The sequence below is a fragment of the Apodemus sylvaticus genome, chromosome 19 (genome assembly GCF_947179515.1).
Source record: "Apodemus sylvaticus chromosome 19, mApoSyl1.1, whole genome shotgun sequence".
Taxonomy (NCBI): domain Eukaryota; kingdom Metazoa; phylum Chordata; class Mammalia; order Rodentia; family Muridae; genus Apodemus; species Apodemus sylvaticus.
In genome coordinates this window covers 62,795,731-62,812,519 of record NC_067490.1, presented here as the reverse complement: position 1 = coordinate 62,812,519, position 16,789 = coordinate 62,795,731, and the positions used below count along the sequence as shown (strand labels likewise).

Genomic DNA, 16,789 nt, shown 5'->3' with positions numbered 1-16,789 from the left:
TGCCTTTAATCTGATCCACACCCACTTTTGGAGACCTAAAGCTTTTAATCCAGGCTACACCCTCTACTTGAGATATATAAGGACATTGGAAGAAGGAAGATTCTCTCTCACTCTTCCTTGCCTCCTTGCCTCGTGGGACTGAGCAACTGCTATACCCTTGGACTTCCATCCACAGCTGCTGCTGCCCATTTTTGGGGAGTTGGATTACAGACTGTAAGTCATCGACAAATTTTCTAACTCCATAGAGTCTGCCCATACATTCTCTGACTCTAGAGAACCCAAGAAAATGCACAGGGGATCCATATTTCATAGAGATTTGCCTGCCTCTGCCTCTCAAGTTCTAGTATTAAAGGCAGGTACAAAATTCCCAGCAAGTTTTGATTTCTAATTACTGGTGATTGGGCCATTTGTCATGGTGCCCGTGTGGAGGTGGGAGAAAACCTTTCAGATGTTTTATCTTCCTGGGATCCAGAAATACAACTGTGGTCCTCGAGTTTGGAACCAGTACTTTTAACTCTGAGCCTGTCTAGGGTCACTGGTTAAATAGGTTCTAAAGGTCCATTTGATGAACTGAGGTTTCTACTGTTTTCTTCAAGAAAGGTACGACTGTTTTGTGTTTGGAATTTGATGTTGTTGGACAAGTTCTCACTGTGTGGATCCAGGTGGCCTGAAACTGGACTACTACAATCAAAGTTAGGCACCAAATACTGAGAATGCATGGATGCTTATTAAAGCTTTGCCTGCCAGCCCCCAGGCTCCTGTCATCCCTAAAATAGTATCACATTGTACAGCTCTGGGGGGTCCTTGAATTCTCTCTCTAGAGCAGCCTGGCTATGAACTCAAAGAGATCTACCTCCCCTTGCCTTCTGAGTGCTATGATTAAAGGGGTGAACCTCTATGCATGGCTAAAGAAATTTGTTCTCACTGTGTGGATCAGGCTGCCCTGAAACTCATAGACATGCTCCTGCCTTTACTGCTGGAGTTCAGTGGTGTGTACCACATGCAGAGATTGCACATCTGTGTTGTTATAGCCTTATTGTTTCTTTGATTTCCATCTCATAATGCTTTGATCTTGGTTTCCACATTTATAACTAAGTTCCCATCTTGATCATGACGGTTCTAAACTCCTTGACCAAACATCATTCCAACTAAACTTCTCTGTAGCAAGGCTTGCGGGTTCATGCAACCAATAGCAACACTTTCACATCATCAACATGAGCATATGGGTTTTGTTTCTTTCTTTCTTTTTTTTGTATTTGGCTTTTAATTGTTGTGGTCTTGTTGTTTTGAGAGAAAACCTCAGTATTTAACATTTGGCTAAAATAGAACTCCTAACACACTCAAGTAGATGCTCAGAGTGATGAACACACTGAAAGAAATACACAAACACAGACATTAAAACCACACACATTAATTATATCCATATATAAACAAGTGTTTATGTGAACTAAGACAACATGAGTCAGTCAAGCAGACAGTGGAATCTGGACTTTTTAATTCTGTGTTTTTGATTTCACACAAGAAGATCCTCCTTGGAGGATTGAATCAGAGACTCTGATTCAATCAAACAACAGCAGGAAAAATGAATCTTTATAAAAAACAAACAAACAAACAAACAAAAAAGCCAGGCAGTGGTGGCACTTGGGAGGAAGAGGCAGGCAAATTTCTGAGTTTGAGGCCAGCCTGGTCTACAAAGTGAGTTCCAGCACAGCCAGGGCTACACGGAGAAACCCTGTCTTGGGGTGTGTGGGGGAGATTCTTTAACAGGATTGAGTGGGTGGGGATTCAATGGACCAATGAGAAAGAAGAAGCTTGTATGAGGAAGGTGGGGATATGGGGAGGTGAGAGAGGAAAAGTGTATAAAAGGCTCAGAGGAAGGCAAAGAGATGTCAGTGTCCTGAAGCTTGGATCACTGCCTGGTCCTGCTGGGAGGAGGAACCCTGGAGCCAGTGTCCACATCAGGTCAGAAATTTACCTCCATAAGGAGGTTTCCTGCAAGCTGGCCTAGCCTTATCACCATCCAGCTATAACTTCATTTCCACTGTATAATGTTTACATAGTTTTAATGAGTAATGGGATTACATGGGAATTGCTGAGGTTTTAAAGATAGAATGTCATGGAACAAGCTGGGCTTGAACTCGTTTTTATTATAAGATATTTTAGATATTTTGTTTATTTACTTTTTTTAAAATTTATTTTGGTTTTTCGAGACAGGGTTTCTCTGTGTAGTCCTGGCTGTCCTGGAACTCACTCAGTAGACCAGGCTGGCCTTGAACTCAGAAATCTGGCTGCCTCTGCCACTGCCTCTGCCTCCCAAGTGCTGAGATTAAAGTCATGTGCCACCCCTGCCTGGTGTTTATTTACATTTCAAAGGCTTTTCCCTTTCCTCTTTTCTCCTCTGAAAGTCCCCTATCCATCCCCCTCCCCCTGCTGGCCAACCCACTCACTTCTGCTTCCCTGGTCTGGCATCCCCCACCCACACACATACACACATACACACACACACACACACACACACACACACACACACACACACTGGGACACTGAGCCTACACAGGATCCAACACCTCTCCTCTCATTGATGTCCGACCAGGCCATCCTCTGCTATATATGCAGCTGGAGCCATGGGTCCCTCCATGTGTGCTCTGTGATTGGTGGTTTAGTCCCTCGGAGCTCCATAGCAGGGCGGGAACTCTTGGTCCTTCTGGTTTCATCCAGTTTTCTAGACTTAATCTGGAATTTCAGTCAGGATCTTCTTTATAATTTAATCTGTCTGTAGTCTTGTAAGCTATGTTTCACAGATTATGGTTTTGCAAGTATATGAACTAGAATTTCTTCTTAAGTAGACCTTACAAATTACACTTGAGAAGGCTTCAGGCACACAAGCCGGAAATTCTGACTTGTGGCTTGTGTCCCTGAAGCCACAGCTCACCCAGCATCCATGGCTGTAGGCATGTGGTTGCTTCATTGTTGTCCAGGTGATTAGACATCGTGTAACATATGTATGTGTGTATGTACGTAAATATGCAGGATTGTATGAAAAAATGTATATAGCAGCCACACCTGGAAACTAAATTAATGTACTGGGTGCAAATTATCACAATCCAGGCAAGACTTGGTTACAAGAAGACACCTCATCATTACATGAAATAAAAAAAAAAAGAAATAGATGATCTGGAATTTTTGCTGAATGGTAGAGCATTTGTGTAGTGGAAACACTACACAATAACTTCAGAATAACTTCAATGAAGACATTTAAAATACTATTTTTTAAAGATTTTTTTATTATAAGTGAGTACTCTGTAGCTGTTTTCAGACTCATCAAAGAAGGGCATCAGATCTCAGATGGTTGTGATCCACCATAAGGTTGCTGAGAATTGAACTCATGACCTCCAGAAGAGCAGTGCTCTTAACCACTGAGCCATCTCTCCAGCCCCTAAAATTCTACTTTACTTGATTTTTCTGAACCTGAAATTGCATGAAATATACTTCATAGAACAGACTGGTGTGAAATCCTCCCAACTCTTCCTCCAAAGGGCTTCAATTATGTTTTCTTAGAGGCTTGTTTGGCATCTATGCAGAGTTCTAAAAGCAAAGGGTTCTCGGCATGCATAGTGGAGGAAAAAAGAAAATCCAAGGCTGCTAACCACACACAGGAGCATAGTGTGTGACAGTAAACCTGGGCTACACAATGAGTTCCATTCAAGACTGGAAGGAGAGCCAACTCCATGGAAGCCTCTTTTCTAGGCAATAACATATTTTAAAGTATAAACAAACATCTGGAATTACTGATAGGTATATTGTCTCATCTCTTTCTTTGTCTGGACTCTAACTTGTCATGGGAAACTCTCCTCCCTGTAGCCTGTGTAAACATGGCTTCTCCTCTAAGACTCACATGAGCAGGCGCTCTCATTCAGTAGTGTGGCTTCTCAAATCTCTGGGAAAAGTTGCAGGTTTTACTTAGGTTTTGCATTATGTATTTATGTATTTATTTATTTTTATTTACTTCTTTATTTTATTTATTTATTTATATTTATTTGTTTGGTTTAATTGAGACAGGGTTTCTCTGTGTAGCCCTGGCTGGCCTCTAATCTGATATCTGCCTGCCTCTGCGTCCCAAGTACTGGAATTAAAGGCGTGTGACAGCACCGCCTGGCATAGGTTTTGCCTTTTAGATGTGGTCTGATTGTATATCCAGGTGGCTATGAATTTTACCTCGTTTCCCACAACAATATCATATAGCCCAGATTTCTCACCCTGGCCTTCAACGTGTTAAGTGATGCATACATACAGGCATCTCATAGGATATCCTTAGCCCTTCCCCAGAGGGATCAATCTGTTGCAAGGACAATAAGCCTGGTTGTGTCTGTGACATAAGCAGTATATTTTTTTCAGGGCCTGCAAAGATGTTCAGTGTCCTTTTTCCTGAAACAACACTCTGTCCAGTCTGAATCTTTGCCTTATACTAGGCGTGAGATTAAGAGAAGCATGGGTTGATATCCCGTGCAACAGTGGATAACTTTTTCCACTGTGGGTGCTTAAAAGAGAATCCACATGCTGAGAGTGATGCACTTGTGGCTTGGAGACCACAGGGTTGTATAACTGGGCAGACCGTGTTCTCCATTATTGCCAGAGCATGGGCTCTATACTTCTGGTTCATGCAATATGTGAGAAATAGGACTTCTCAAAACTGATCCTGAAATTATGTCTCCTAAGTGCTTCACCAGGTTGCCTCCGACTGAATATCTAGCAGGATGAGCTCCTACAACCCTCCCACACTCCAGAAGGTGGCACTGGATGCGCTGCTGAGGAAAGATGCCATAAACTCCTCCAATCTGGATCACCTGCCCACGGTGCTTTCCCACCACTCTTCCTGGAGGCCTTCAATGGCAGACAAACACAGATATTGAAGGCAATGGTGGCAGCCTGGCCCTTTCCCTGCCTCCCTCTGGGGGCCCTGATGAAAACCCCTGATGTGGAGGACTTGCGAGCTGTGCTGGATGGCATAGATATACTGCACACACAGAATGTTAGTCCCAGGTAAGCAAGGCCCAAGGAGGCTAAAGGGGAATCATAGGGATAGTGGTAAGACACACATTAGGGCGCTGGAGAGATGACTCAGTGGTTAAGAGCACTGACTGCTCTTCTGAAGGTCCTGAGTTTAAATCCCAGCAACCACATGGTGGCTCACAACCATCTGTAATGAGATCTGATGCCCTCTTCTGGTGTGTCTGAAGATAGCTACAGTGTACTTACATATAACAAATAAATAAATCTTAAAAAAAAAGATACACATTAGGGCAGGAAGAATGGGGTCAAACGGCACAGGGGCTAATGATGTCATTGACATGGGAATTTGTGGAAATACTATTCAATATGAAAACTGACCTAAATGATTGTCATAGGTCAGGACAGCTCAGGGTACAAGGAGCCATGTTAGGATGAGCCTTTCTGTGCCTTTCCTACAGGCACTAGATATGGAAGAGACACAAGTCAAGAGCAAATGAATGAAGGGATGTGGGTTATGTCTCCAGATGCAGCTCCGTGCCTGCCTGGTGCCGTGTCCCGTGACTGAGCTGATCGTAGACATGTGGGATCTTTATGAAACTTTGCCTTTATCTTTCCCAGAAGCAGGAAGCTTCTTCAAGTCCTGGACTTGAGAGATGTGCACCAGGATTTTGGGGATGTATGGGCTGGAAGAGAGGATGAAGTCTGCTCAGCAAAGCCTGGGAATGAGAAGCAAGTTGGAAAGCACGTTCCTAGATATGCACTGAGGCAGCGTTTGAAGGTGGACACCAACCTGAGCCTTGGCTTCTGCCTGCAACAACATCAAACATGCTTACTACAATGGGCCCAGCAGAGAAAACACTCTCTGAGGCTGTGCTGTCTGAAGATGAAGATTTGTCACTTCCCAGTGGAGATTATCAGGGAGATCTCGAACATTTTTCAGGCAAACTATAGTGAGGAATTGGAAATACACACAAAGCAGGCCCTGTCCTTTCTAGGTGGCTTTGCACCTCGCTTTGGCCAGATGAGAAATCTTCGCAAATTCCATCTAAGGGAAAGAAGATGGAGGATCGCACTTAGTGGTGCGCTTCGTTTTTGCATATGTAAAGGACTGTGCTGCCAAATTCCTTTCTCGGTTCTCCAAACTCAATTATCTCCAACACCTCTCCATGAATGGTGGCTACTTTTCCAGTGACAACAAGAAACTGTTGTTCAGGTACGGAAGGGCAGTGATGTGTTTCTGTTATAGCAACAACCTTTCCCTTTACTCCAATCATTAGTGGGCATCTCAGGTGTGGCGGTCACAGAGGATGTGACAGTGATGCACTTATTACACTATCCATGTGTGGGTTGTTTCCTTCGTCATGGAGCACACATGATTCGGTCCCCACTCGTGTGGAATACTAAATCTACTGAACAAAGAAATAATAGTATAAAAGAACACACACGGTGTGATGGATCCAATGGACAGCATTCGACGGTGACTTCCCATGCATCTGGTGGCAGGACTTCTGTTTGCTTTGTAAACAATAGTGTGGACCAACTTCTCTGTTTCCTTAAAATCGGAATATCTGCATAACTGGTCACGTTAAATGACTGTAGTTTGTCCTGTGGTATTTAATGTGAGTTGTGTCGATTGCAGTTTTAAACTGATTCAAGGTAACAGGACAGAGCAGAGGGACCTGATATGGGGAGGCTCCACAACTACCGTCTACAAAGATTTGTGCAAACAGGAACCAGCTTGTTCCTGTATTGGAGTCAGTCAGCCTCTACTTCCCCATAAAGATTTGAACAGAGCGTATGACTAAGTAGACAGGAAAGCTGTGACACTGCGGTGAGGGTCGTCAGTGTCAAGGGTGAAACACTGTGATTGGGGATGAAGATTGTGGAGATTGCCGGGACGTGGATGAACTCTGCAGGACGAAGGCCATGATATTGTTGGAACCTTTCTGTGCTCGTTCTTTCTAGGTGTGCTCTCCTAGCATGATGGGGCAAACTCTAGTTCTCGGACAGAGTGCGGAAGGGTTGTTGCAGACGTGCGGTGTGATCCCACCCTACCTGAGTGTGATATGCTTCAGGAAACAATGCTGTGAGGAGACGACATCATGCTGTTCCCCCAGGGTGGACCTTCACCATAGGTCATGATATTGTTTCCCCAGGGTGAACCTTCACCATAGGTCATGATATTGTTTCCCCAGGGTGGACCTTCACCATAGGTCATGATATTGTTTCCCCAGGGTGGACCTTTACCATGAGCATCGATTGACTCCACACATGTGGATTCTCCGTGTTAGTATCAATCTTACTCATGTCCTCCCGCACCGTGACTCACAGCAATTTTCTCGTTCTTTCTCTCGATGCCTGAAGAGTGCCTTGGAGTCCTTGCGTATGATTATCTGCCAGCTCTCAAAGTCAGACTTGAAACACACACACGTCAGAGTGTCAGAGGCTGTGTCAACTGAAACACCTGCGCTTTGATGGCGTAGTGTTTCCCAAGTTGTGTTCCACGAGTCTCCGAATTCTCCTAGAGAATGTTTCTGAAACCTGTCATTATTGTTGGAGTCGCTGCATCTACGATATGAATACCAGACTTTGCCGTTGCTGGCGGTAAAGAAGAGGTTGATTCTGGATGCTAGGACGTGATATCTGAGGAAGTACGTTCGTCACGGGGTTCCGGAACTTTGTGGTTTCCGATCCGTTGGGATCAAAATGGTGTTCTGTGTATGGCGAGCACAGGGGTCACTTGAAATGAAGAATAAGATAATAATATTGGGTGTCTTGTAGAATCAGAGAGATGGTACTGCGGTTCTAAATGTGTCCCCATCGGGACAGAGTCGCCAGTGTCTTCCCCATGTTGTAAATATATGAATACTGAATGTTCTCCTCTCATGTGCGACTGACTCACTGACCTCAGTTTTAGGTTTGTGTTCATAGGATCCTATGACGTCATGATGCATGATCAAAGAAATTATCATGTAAGACATATTGTTGGCATTAACGTCAATTATGACATTGTATTTTACTCTTACTTCCCACTCTTTGGCTCCTTGGTGAGTATGTACGCAGAATTGTCAAACTAATTGTGAGTGGCTCTTGAAAACCAACATCTGTCCGGAACCTTCCTTGTGATGTGATGTGATGTGATTGTGGACTCAGTGTCATTCCTACACTAGACCCTGAAGGCAAGCACATTCTAGAAATGGGGTGTGGGGGAGTTGTTAGAAGTATCATTCTCCCAGACATGGGCGATCATAGGACTTACTATGACCATAGTCTATCTTCTTGTTCTTACACAATGTTAAATAGTTTTATCTGTGAAAGTGTGGTGTCACAATACAACTTATTTCTCACAAGTAGAATGCACACTCTATCCATCTCCTGGCCTGTCTGCCTTCCAGGTCACTTGACCCACAGAAAGGTAGAGACAGGATAAGCAGGTGTCTTATGCCTCAAATCCACTGGGCATTGATGTTCTCCATGTGCTAACAGTGTCCTAGTATTGTTGTTGTTATTATCATTATTATATTATTATTTTATTTCTTGATGTAAAATCTAGCCTTGGCCTGCACCCCAGCCCCCCAGTTACAGAAAAGAACTGCAGGGACAAAAATGGAGAAGGGGCTACTAGTGTTCTTTAAGATAATGGCGTGGCCAGGCAGTGGTGGCGCACGCCTTTAATCCCAGCACATGGGAGGCATAGGCAGGAGGATTTCTGAGTTCAAGGCCAGCCTGGTCTACATAGTGAGTTCCAGGACATCCAGGGCAAGAGAGAGAAACCATGTCTCAAAAAACCAAAATCCCCAACCAAAAAAGAAAAAGACAATGGCATGATTTTTGCAATGAAGTCCTCTATGGAGGAAATTCACTCTGCATCTTCTGGTTCATTGACTCTGGATACAGCTCCATGTCAAGACTGTTTCCTCAGCATTGTAGCTCTGCCTCAGCACCTCAGCACTGTTTTGTTACACAAGCACACACATAATGTGTTTTAGGTTGTGTTGTCCAGATGGTGTCAGCCTATAGAGCAAACTCATTTACTGTTCATATACTATTGAGTACTGTGCTTTCTGTTGTGTATCCTACCTCAAAATTGGACACCTTAGAGGCAATAGAGATGGTCCAACAGATTAGAGCCCTTGCTATGCTTTTAGACCACTAGGATTCTTTCCTGCTACCAACCTGTAGGTTCGTATCCTTCCAGCTCTGTAGAACTCAACATCCATTCAATCCTATTCCCACATCTGAACTCCTGTGTGTGTAATGAATATCAGTGCATGCAGGCAAAACATACACATTACACATAGAGATACAGACCTGTGGGATGCAGCTCAGATACCATTCCCAGCCCAGCTACTACCACCCTAGCATTCCCACATCAAGCACCTAACAATCTCTAAAGTAAAAGGAAAACTCATCCTGATGTGCAGAACAGTTCTCCATCCTTCCTCACCTGAGCAACTTTTTCAGGTGGTGTCTTTGAAAGCAGACACTGTTTACCTGTGCTCTCCTGTATTTCTTTAAGGGGGTTATTTATGTCCTTCTTTATGCCCCCTATCATCATCATGAGATGTGATTTTAAACGAGAGTCTTCTTTTTCTGGTGTGTTGGAGTATCCAGGGCTGGCTGCAGTGGGAGTGCTGGGTTCTGATGTTGCCTAGTAGCTTTGGTTTCTGTTGCTTATGTTCTTGCCCTTGCCTCTCACCATATGATTATCTCTGGTGTTAGCTGGTCTTGCTGTCTCTGACTGTGGCTTGTCACTCCTGCAAGCCTTTGTGTCAGTACTCCTGGGAGATCTGTTCTCTCCAAGAAGAATGGGTTTGGAGAGCTGTGGCACAGGGTCAGCTCCCGGGTGCAGACAGAAACTGGAAGGATCCTGTTCCTGTCTGTTCCTTGGTTCCTGAGTCCTGGTGGCTCTGGGTAGGTCCATCTTGGGTCACGAAATAGAGCAGAAGTGGTGGTTTTACCTGTTCTCACAGGGGTGTAGGCATTAGTGGGAGACCAGTTCTCCCCGTATGGTATTTGAGTGTGGAGTGCTATGGCACAGGATCAGCTAGGGATCAGATGGAAACCTGAAAAATTCTGTTCCAGGTTACTCCTTTGTTCACATAGCCTGTGGTCTCTGGGCAGGTCCTCAGAGCAGAAGTGGTGATCCTACTAATGCTCACAGGCTTGTCAGCAGTCCTGGGAGATACACTCTCTTCTGGTGGTATTTGGGCTGTGGCACAGGATCAGCTCCAGGCACTTAAATATCTCTTAAAACATACAGCAAAGCTGTTTGAGGGGACCCCCCCGATGGAACCCACGGGACACAGGGACTGAGGAGCAGCCTGGGACAATATCCACCTGTTTTTTCTGTCTGTGCTCAGAGGTGATCTTGTGCCACAATGTTCCATACCCAAACACTGCCTTCAGAAAGCTGGTCACCTAGGAGTGCTGACAGGACTGTGCGCACAGGCAAGACCACCACTTCTGTTCTAATGGACCCACCTAGAGAATTCTAGTCACAGGAATCAAAGAACAGCCTGGGACAGGATCCTTCCGGTTTCCATTTGGGCCCTGGACTGACCATGTGCTACAGCTCCCTATACCCAAATATCGGAGAGAGCTGTTTTCCCAGTACTGCTGACACACCTTTGAGTACAGGTAAGACCACCACTTCTGCTTAAAGTCCTGGCCCGAGAGGGACCTGCTTGGGGCCATCAGGACACAGGAACTAAGGAAAGGCTGGGATCAGGATCCTTCCAGCTGTACCTTGGAGATGACCCTGTGCCAAGCTCACCATATCCAAATTCCTCTCAGAGAGAACTGGTCTCACAGGAGTACTGACACACAGGCTTGTAGGGGTGACAAGCCATAGTCAGAGACAGCAAGATCAGCTAACAGCAGAGATAACCAGATGGCAAGAGGTAAGGGCAAGAACATAAGCACCAGAAACCAAGGCATGATCAGAATCCAGTTCTCCCACTTTTCTTGTGGGAACCTTGAACAATCTGGTTCATAAATCTTTCTTTCCATGCAAGCACTCTTACAATGTTTCTGCCCCCTCTTTTTAAATGTTCCCTGATCCTTAGGTGTAGGAGTTGGGATCTAGTTATATTAATTGGAGATGGAAACCAATCAGTTAGTTTCCCTCTCCATTTTAAGAATGTGTGCCAGCAACCATATAGGAAAAGCCAAAAACCACCAGGTAATCTTTCTGAGATGGTTTCACTATGGACTGTAACGACAAGATGTATTTGCACTTCTAGGCAAGGCCAAAGGGATTATATTTGAGGAAGGATTCCTGATACTAATATACTTTTCCTGTTATTATTAAATATATATAATAATAACTAGGTATTTACTCATATTTTTGAGCATATTTGTACCGAACAGTGAAAATGTATTGTCTTAAAATGTTGCTATATAGACAAATTGATAATTTCTTTATTCTTTTCTTTAATTGATATTTTATTTTTTTACATGCCAAATGTTATCTTCTGTCCCAGTTTCCCCTTTGCAAACCCCCTATTCCATGGCTCCTTACCCTGATTCTATGAGGGTACTACCCCACACACCCAGACACTCCCTCCTCACTGAACTAGCATTTCTCTACACTGGTGCATCAATCCTTCACAGGACCAGGGGCCTCCCCTCCCATTCATGTCAGATGAGACTCCTTCAGCTCCGTCAGTCCTTCCCCTAACTCCTCCATTGGGGTCCCTGTGCTCAGCCTGATGGTTGGGTGTGACCATCTGTATTTTTATTGGTTGGGATCTGGCAGAGACTCTAAGGAAACAGCTGTATCAGGCTCCTGTCACCAAGCACTTCTTGGCATCATCACAAGTGTCCAGGTTTGGTGGCTGCATGTTGGATAAATTCCTAGGCAGGGCAGTTTCTGGATGGCCTTTACTTTAGTCTCTGTTCCACTCTTTGTCCCTGTATTTGTTTAAGACAAAGAGAAATTCTGGTTTTTGTTTGGTTGGTTGGTTTGGTTTTTTGAGACAAGGTTTTTCTGTGTGAGCCCTGGCTGTCCAGGAACTCACTCTGTATTGTAGAACAGGCTGGCCTCGAACTCAGAAATCTGCCTGCCTATGCCTCCCAAGTGATGGGATTAAAGGCATGTGCCACCATTGCTTAGCTAATGGGACCAATTTAAAATTTTTGAGATCAGTGGGTGGTGCCATCTCTCTTTGGAGGGCCATGCCTAATCCCTGGATATGGTCTCCATAACATACTCTCCCCTTAGTGTGGTATTTCAGTTAATTTCATCCCCACTGCGTCTTGGGAAGCTCTTGCTTTCCTGGCATATGGAACTTTCTGGCTGCTACCCTTGGTTCCCCATCTGCCATTGCTACACACCTCTGTTCAATTACCTGACATTCTGTATATGTCCTCTACCTCTTCCCATACCTGATTCTGGACCACTTTTTCCCCTTACCCTCCTCTCTTCTTCTCAACTCCCTCCCAACCTATTTTTCCTTATTTATATCATTCCCACTTACAAATAGGACTAAAACAGCCACTCTTTGGTTTGTTTCCTCTTGAGCTTCATGTGATCAGTGTGTTGTATCATGGGCACATTTTGCCTAATATCCACTTAACAATGAGTACATACCATGTGCATTCTTTTGTGACTGAGTTACCTTATTCAAGCAGATATTTTTTTAGATCCATATATTTGTCTGCAAATTTTGTAAAGTCATTGTTTTAAATAGCTGAGTAGTACTGCAATGTGTAAATATACTACATTTTCTGTATGCATTCCTCTGTTGAGGGACACCTGCATTGTTTCTAGCTCCTGGATATTATAAATATGGCTGCTATGAACATGTGTTCTCCTTACATGTTGGAGCATCTTCTGGGCATATGCCCCAAAGTGATTTACTTGGGTCCTCAGGTTGTATTATTTCCAGTTTTCTGAGGAACCACCAGACTGCTTTCTAGAGTGGGTGTACCAGCTTGCAATCCCACCAACAATGGAGGAGTGTTCTGTGAGCCATGGGTATTTTGATTCACTTTCCAATAAGGATCAAAATGTCCACACTTTGTTCTTCCTTCCTCTTGAGCTTCATGTGATCTGTGAATTGTACCTTGGATATTCCAAGCTTTTGCACTAATATCCAATTATCAGCGAGTACATACCATGTGTGTTCTTTTGTTATTGGGTTACCTCACTCAGGATATAGCTTGGAGATAGATTTTAAGGAAGAGGTGTCTGATAGTAGAAAAACAAATGACTAGAATTGTGGGGCAAGCTGTTGTCCTATTTTTTCCTCAAGAAAACTTTACAACCATATTTCTCTTTGTTCAATCATCTTTATTTTTGATCAGTTTTCACTGAAGATCTCCAGGCAGCTCTCTTTCTCTCTATGTGCTGCCTGTGACAGTTTTCCAAGCAATTCTCTCTTGCTATTCTGAAAACTTTACCTTGATAGATTTTTTTTCTTGCAGCTCATAGGCCCAGTCACTTATATTATATATAAATGCAGTAAATAATTTCTGCTCTCTTTTGATTATCATATAAATCAGAATCCTGTGAACCTAGCCCCTTGCTACTTAGGAGACAACAATTACTTATTTCCCTTAAACTCAGCGAAATAATTTAGAGATCTGCTTGCCTCTGTTAAGCACAAATGATAAGCGTGCTCTGGGTACCCTTTCTAGAAATTACAAGTTCTACAGGACCTGGATCTACCCTTGCTCTGTGCCAGGCTGATCCTGAACTCAGTATATATATATATATATATATATATATATATATATATATATATATATATATATACAGAACTTGCAATGTATCTTTACACAGACCAGTGATGAAGAATATCAAAGTCATGTTTGGTAAAAGATAAGGATTCATGTTGATCTCATCAATAACAAAAAGCAATACCAGAAAAAACTCATATCTTCTTGATGGTATTCTAAAACAAGGCACAGTGATGAATAAGGGAGATTCTGGAAACATAAAATATCAATTGCAGTAAAGTTTGTACTATGGGACATGCTAAACTTCTAAATAAATGTCTTGATATAAGCCTCATAAATGAGGGATCTGTAGAGCTGAATAAAATTTAAGAATTTCTAGACATAGGGCACTATGATATGCTAGGATATGATAAGATATGATGGGATATGATGTGATATGATATATTTTGTATTTTAGTAAATCAATAAGGAGCTTGATCTACCTCTTAATGCCATCCTTGAACTATATTGTAGTCATATTGAATAAGACACTATAAAATAATATTGGAGATGTAATCCAGCAGATACATTTTTTCTAAAACTACATATAAAATATACAACATATTCTCCTTATTTTTATTATTTAAAACCAGTTTATACATCAATCATCTTAATAATATCGTGTACTTTGAGAAGAAAATAATACATCAAAAATTTTGTTTAACTTTTATACTTATATCTTTTCATACCTTGAAATTATCATTAATGAATACTTAACCATGTCTGTAGCTGAGGATTCTTTATCTAATGTTGAGAATTAAATTATTTCAAAACATGTATGATTTTTTTTGTTTTTTTTTTCAAGACAGCATTTCTCTGTATAGCACTGGCTGTCCTGGAACTCAACCTGTAGACCAGGTTGGCCATGAGCTCAGAAACTCACCTGCCTCTGCCTCCCAATTGCTGGTATTAAAGGTCTGTGCTACCATTGCCCAGCAACAATATATTATTTGTGAATTAGGCATAGAAAACAAGCATAAAATGTTAATACCTGAACCCCTAAGGATTATATAGTTACATTCTCAAAAATTGACCATATTATTGGACACAAAACAAACTTCAGTAGATACAAGGACTTTGCATTAATTCCTATGGGACTACCATGGATTTAGGCTGGTATTCAATAATGAAAATAACAACAGATAGCCCACATATACTTGGAAGCTTAACAACTATCTCCTCTATAAAAACTTGGTCAGAAAATAAATACAGAAATAAATCAAAGTTTTTTTTTTAATTCAATGAATATAAAGGCGTGGCAGATCCAAAGTATAGTACAACATGAAAGCAGTGCTAAGAGAAAACTCATAGCTCTGAGTGCCTCCATAAAGAAAGTGGTGAGAACATACACTAGTACCTTAACAGCTCATCTGAAAGCTGTAGAAGAAATAGAAGCAAATATACACAAGAGGAATAGACAGCAAGAAATATTCAAACTCAGGGATGAAATCAACCAAGTAGAAACAAAAAGAAATATACAAAGAACCAAGAAAACCAGGAGCTGGTTCTTTGAGAAACTTAGCAAGATAGACACTTAGCCAGACTAACCACACAGGACAGAGATAATATTCAAATTAACACAATAACAAATGAAAAGGGAGGCATAACGACAGAAAGTGTGGAAATTAAAAAAATAATTTCTTAAGATCCTACTATAAATGCCTATATTAAAAAAAAATTCACAGAGAAAAAGGAGAGAGGTGATTGGAGAAGGGATGGAGAGAAGAAGGTTTACGGGACATATGGGGAGGGGGGATCTGGGCAAGGGGAAATCATTTGGAATGTAAACAAAGAACATAGAAAATAAAAATATTAAAAAAAAAAAAAACCTCGAAGAGGTGGAGTAAATAGATTAATTTCCTAGACAGAAAACTGGTGACAAAGATAATCAGGATGAAGTAAAACATCTAAAGAGTCCCACAATATTTAAGGATATAGAAGCAGTCATTAGAAACTTCTCTATCAAAAAACAAAGCCAAGGTCCAGATGATTTTAGTTCAGAAATGTATCAGACCTTCAAAAGAGATCTAATAGCATTTTACACTATATCATAAAATAGAAACAGAAGGAATACTACCCAATTCTTTCTATGAAGTTACAGTTACACTGATACTTAAACCACAAAAAGACACGGTAATAAAGAAAAGTACTCACCAATTTCCTTTGTGAATGTCTTTGCAAAATTAAGCAATAATATACCCACAAACCGAATCCAAGAACACAGTTAAATGATATTCCAACAAGAACAAGTAGGCTTAATCTCAGGGAATCATGGATGGTTCAATATGGAAATGCATCAACATAATACAAAATATTATATATTATAATATCTGTTCCTTTTACTGTACTCCAAAGTCTGGCCTCAGTGGGAGAGGATGCATTTAACCCATTAGAAACCCGAAGGTGTGGGGATACCCAGGGGACCCAATCAATTTCATTCTGACCCTGGATGCTATAGGCTCAGGTTTATCCTGTGATGAAAATGCATTCAGTCTACAGTGATCCCAATAGTCTGCAGGAGCTCCTACATGGTTCAAATGTCTAAAGTGTCTTCTGATACTCAAGGCAATACCTCGAAAGTCAAATCTTTTAAAATCAGAAAGCATGTCCTATCTTTCCAACATACAATGGTACAGAATTCCCCTTCCTATTCCAGTAGACAGGAATGTACACTCCCTTTTCAACTATATGCCATGCCTGCCAGGAGACAAACTAGGCTTTCCATAAAATTTAGCACACCATTTATCCCACATGCAATTTACACAGCTGTCCTTAACACTGTACAAACACCAGCAACAGCTTACCCTCTCCCCTGACTATGTCTCCTGGTGGATTGCTAAGATCGTATCTTCCTGCCTGTCATTTCTTCAAGCTTTCAACATTAGCAATCATTTCCTTTTGAACATACCCACCAAACAGGTAAGTAAAAGGGGTGACACTTAGCCAATATCCAGTGAACATACAGACAACAAAAAAGGAACTCAGGAATAAAATTACCACTTAAACAAGACAAACACAGAGATCAGTATCTAGACCTATTATCACCAGAAACCCA

General features: G+C 42.1%; 1 pseudogene; it reads right to left on the bottom strand.

Annotated features, from left to right (window-relative positions):
- LOC127669347 (zinc finger protein 431-like) overlaps positions 1 to 16,789 on the bottom strand; it is a 115,576-nt pseudogene that overhangs the window by 72,917 nt on the left and 25,870 nt on the right.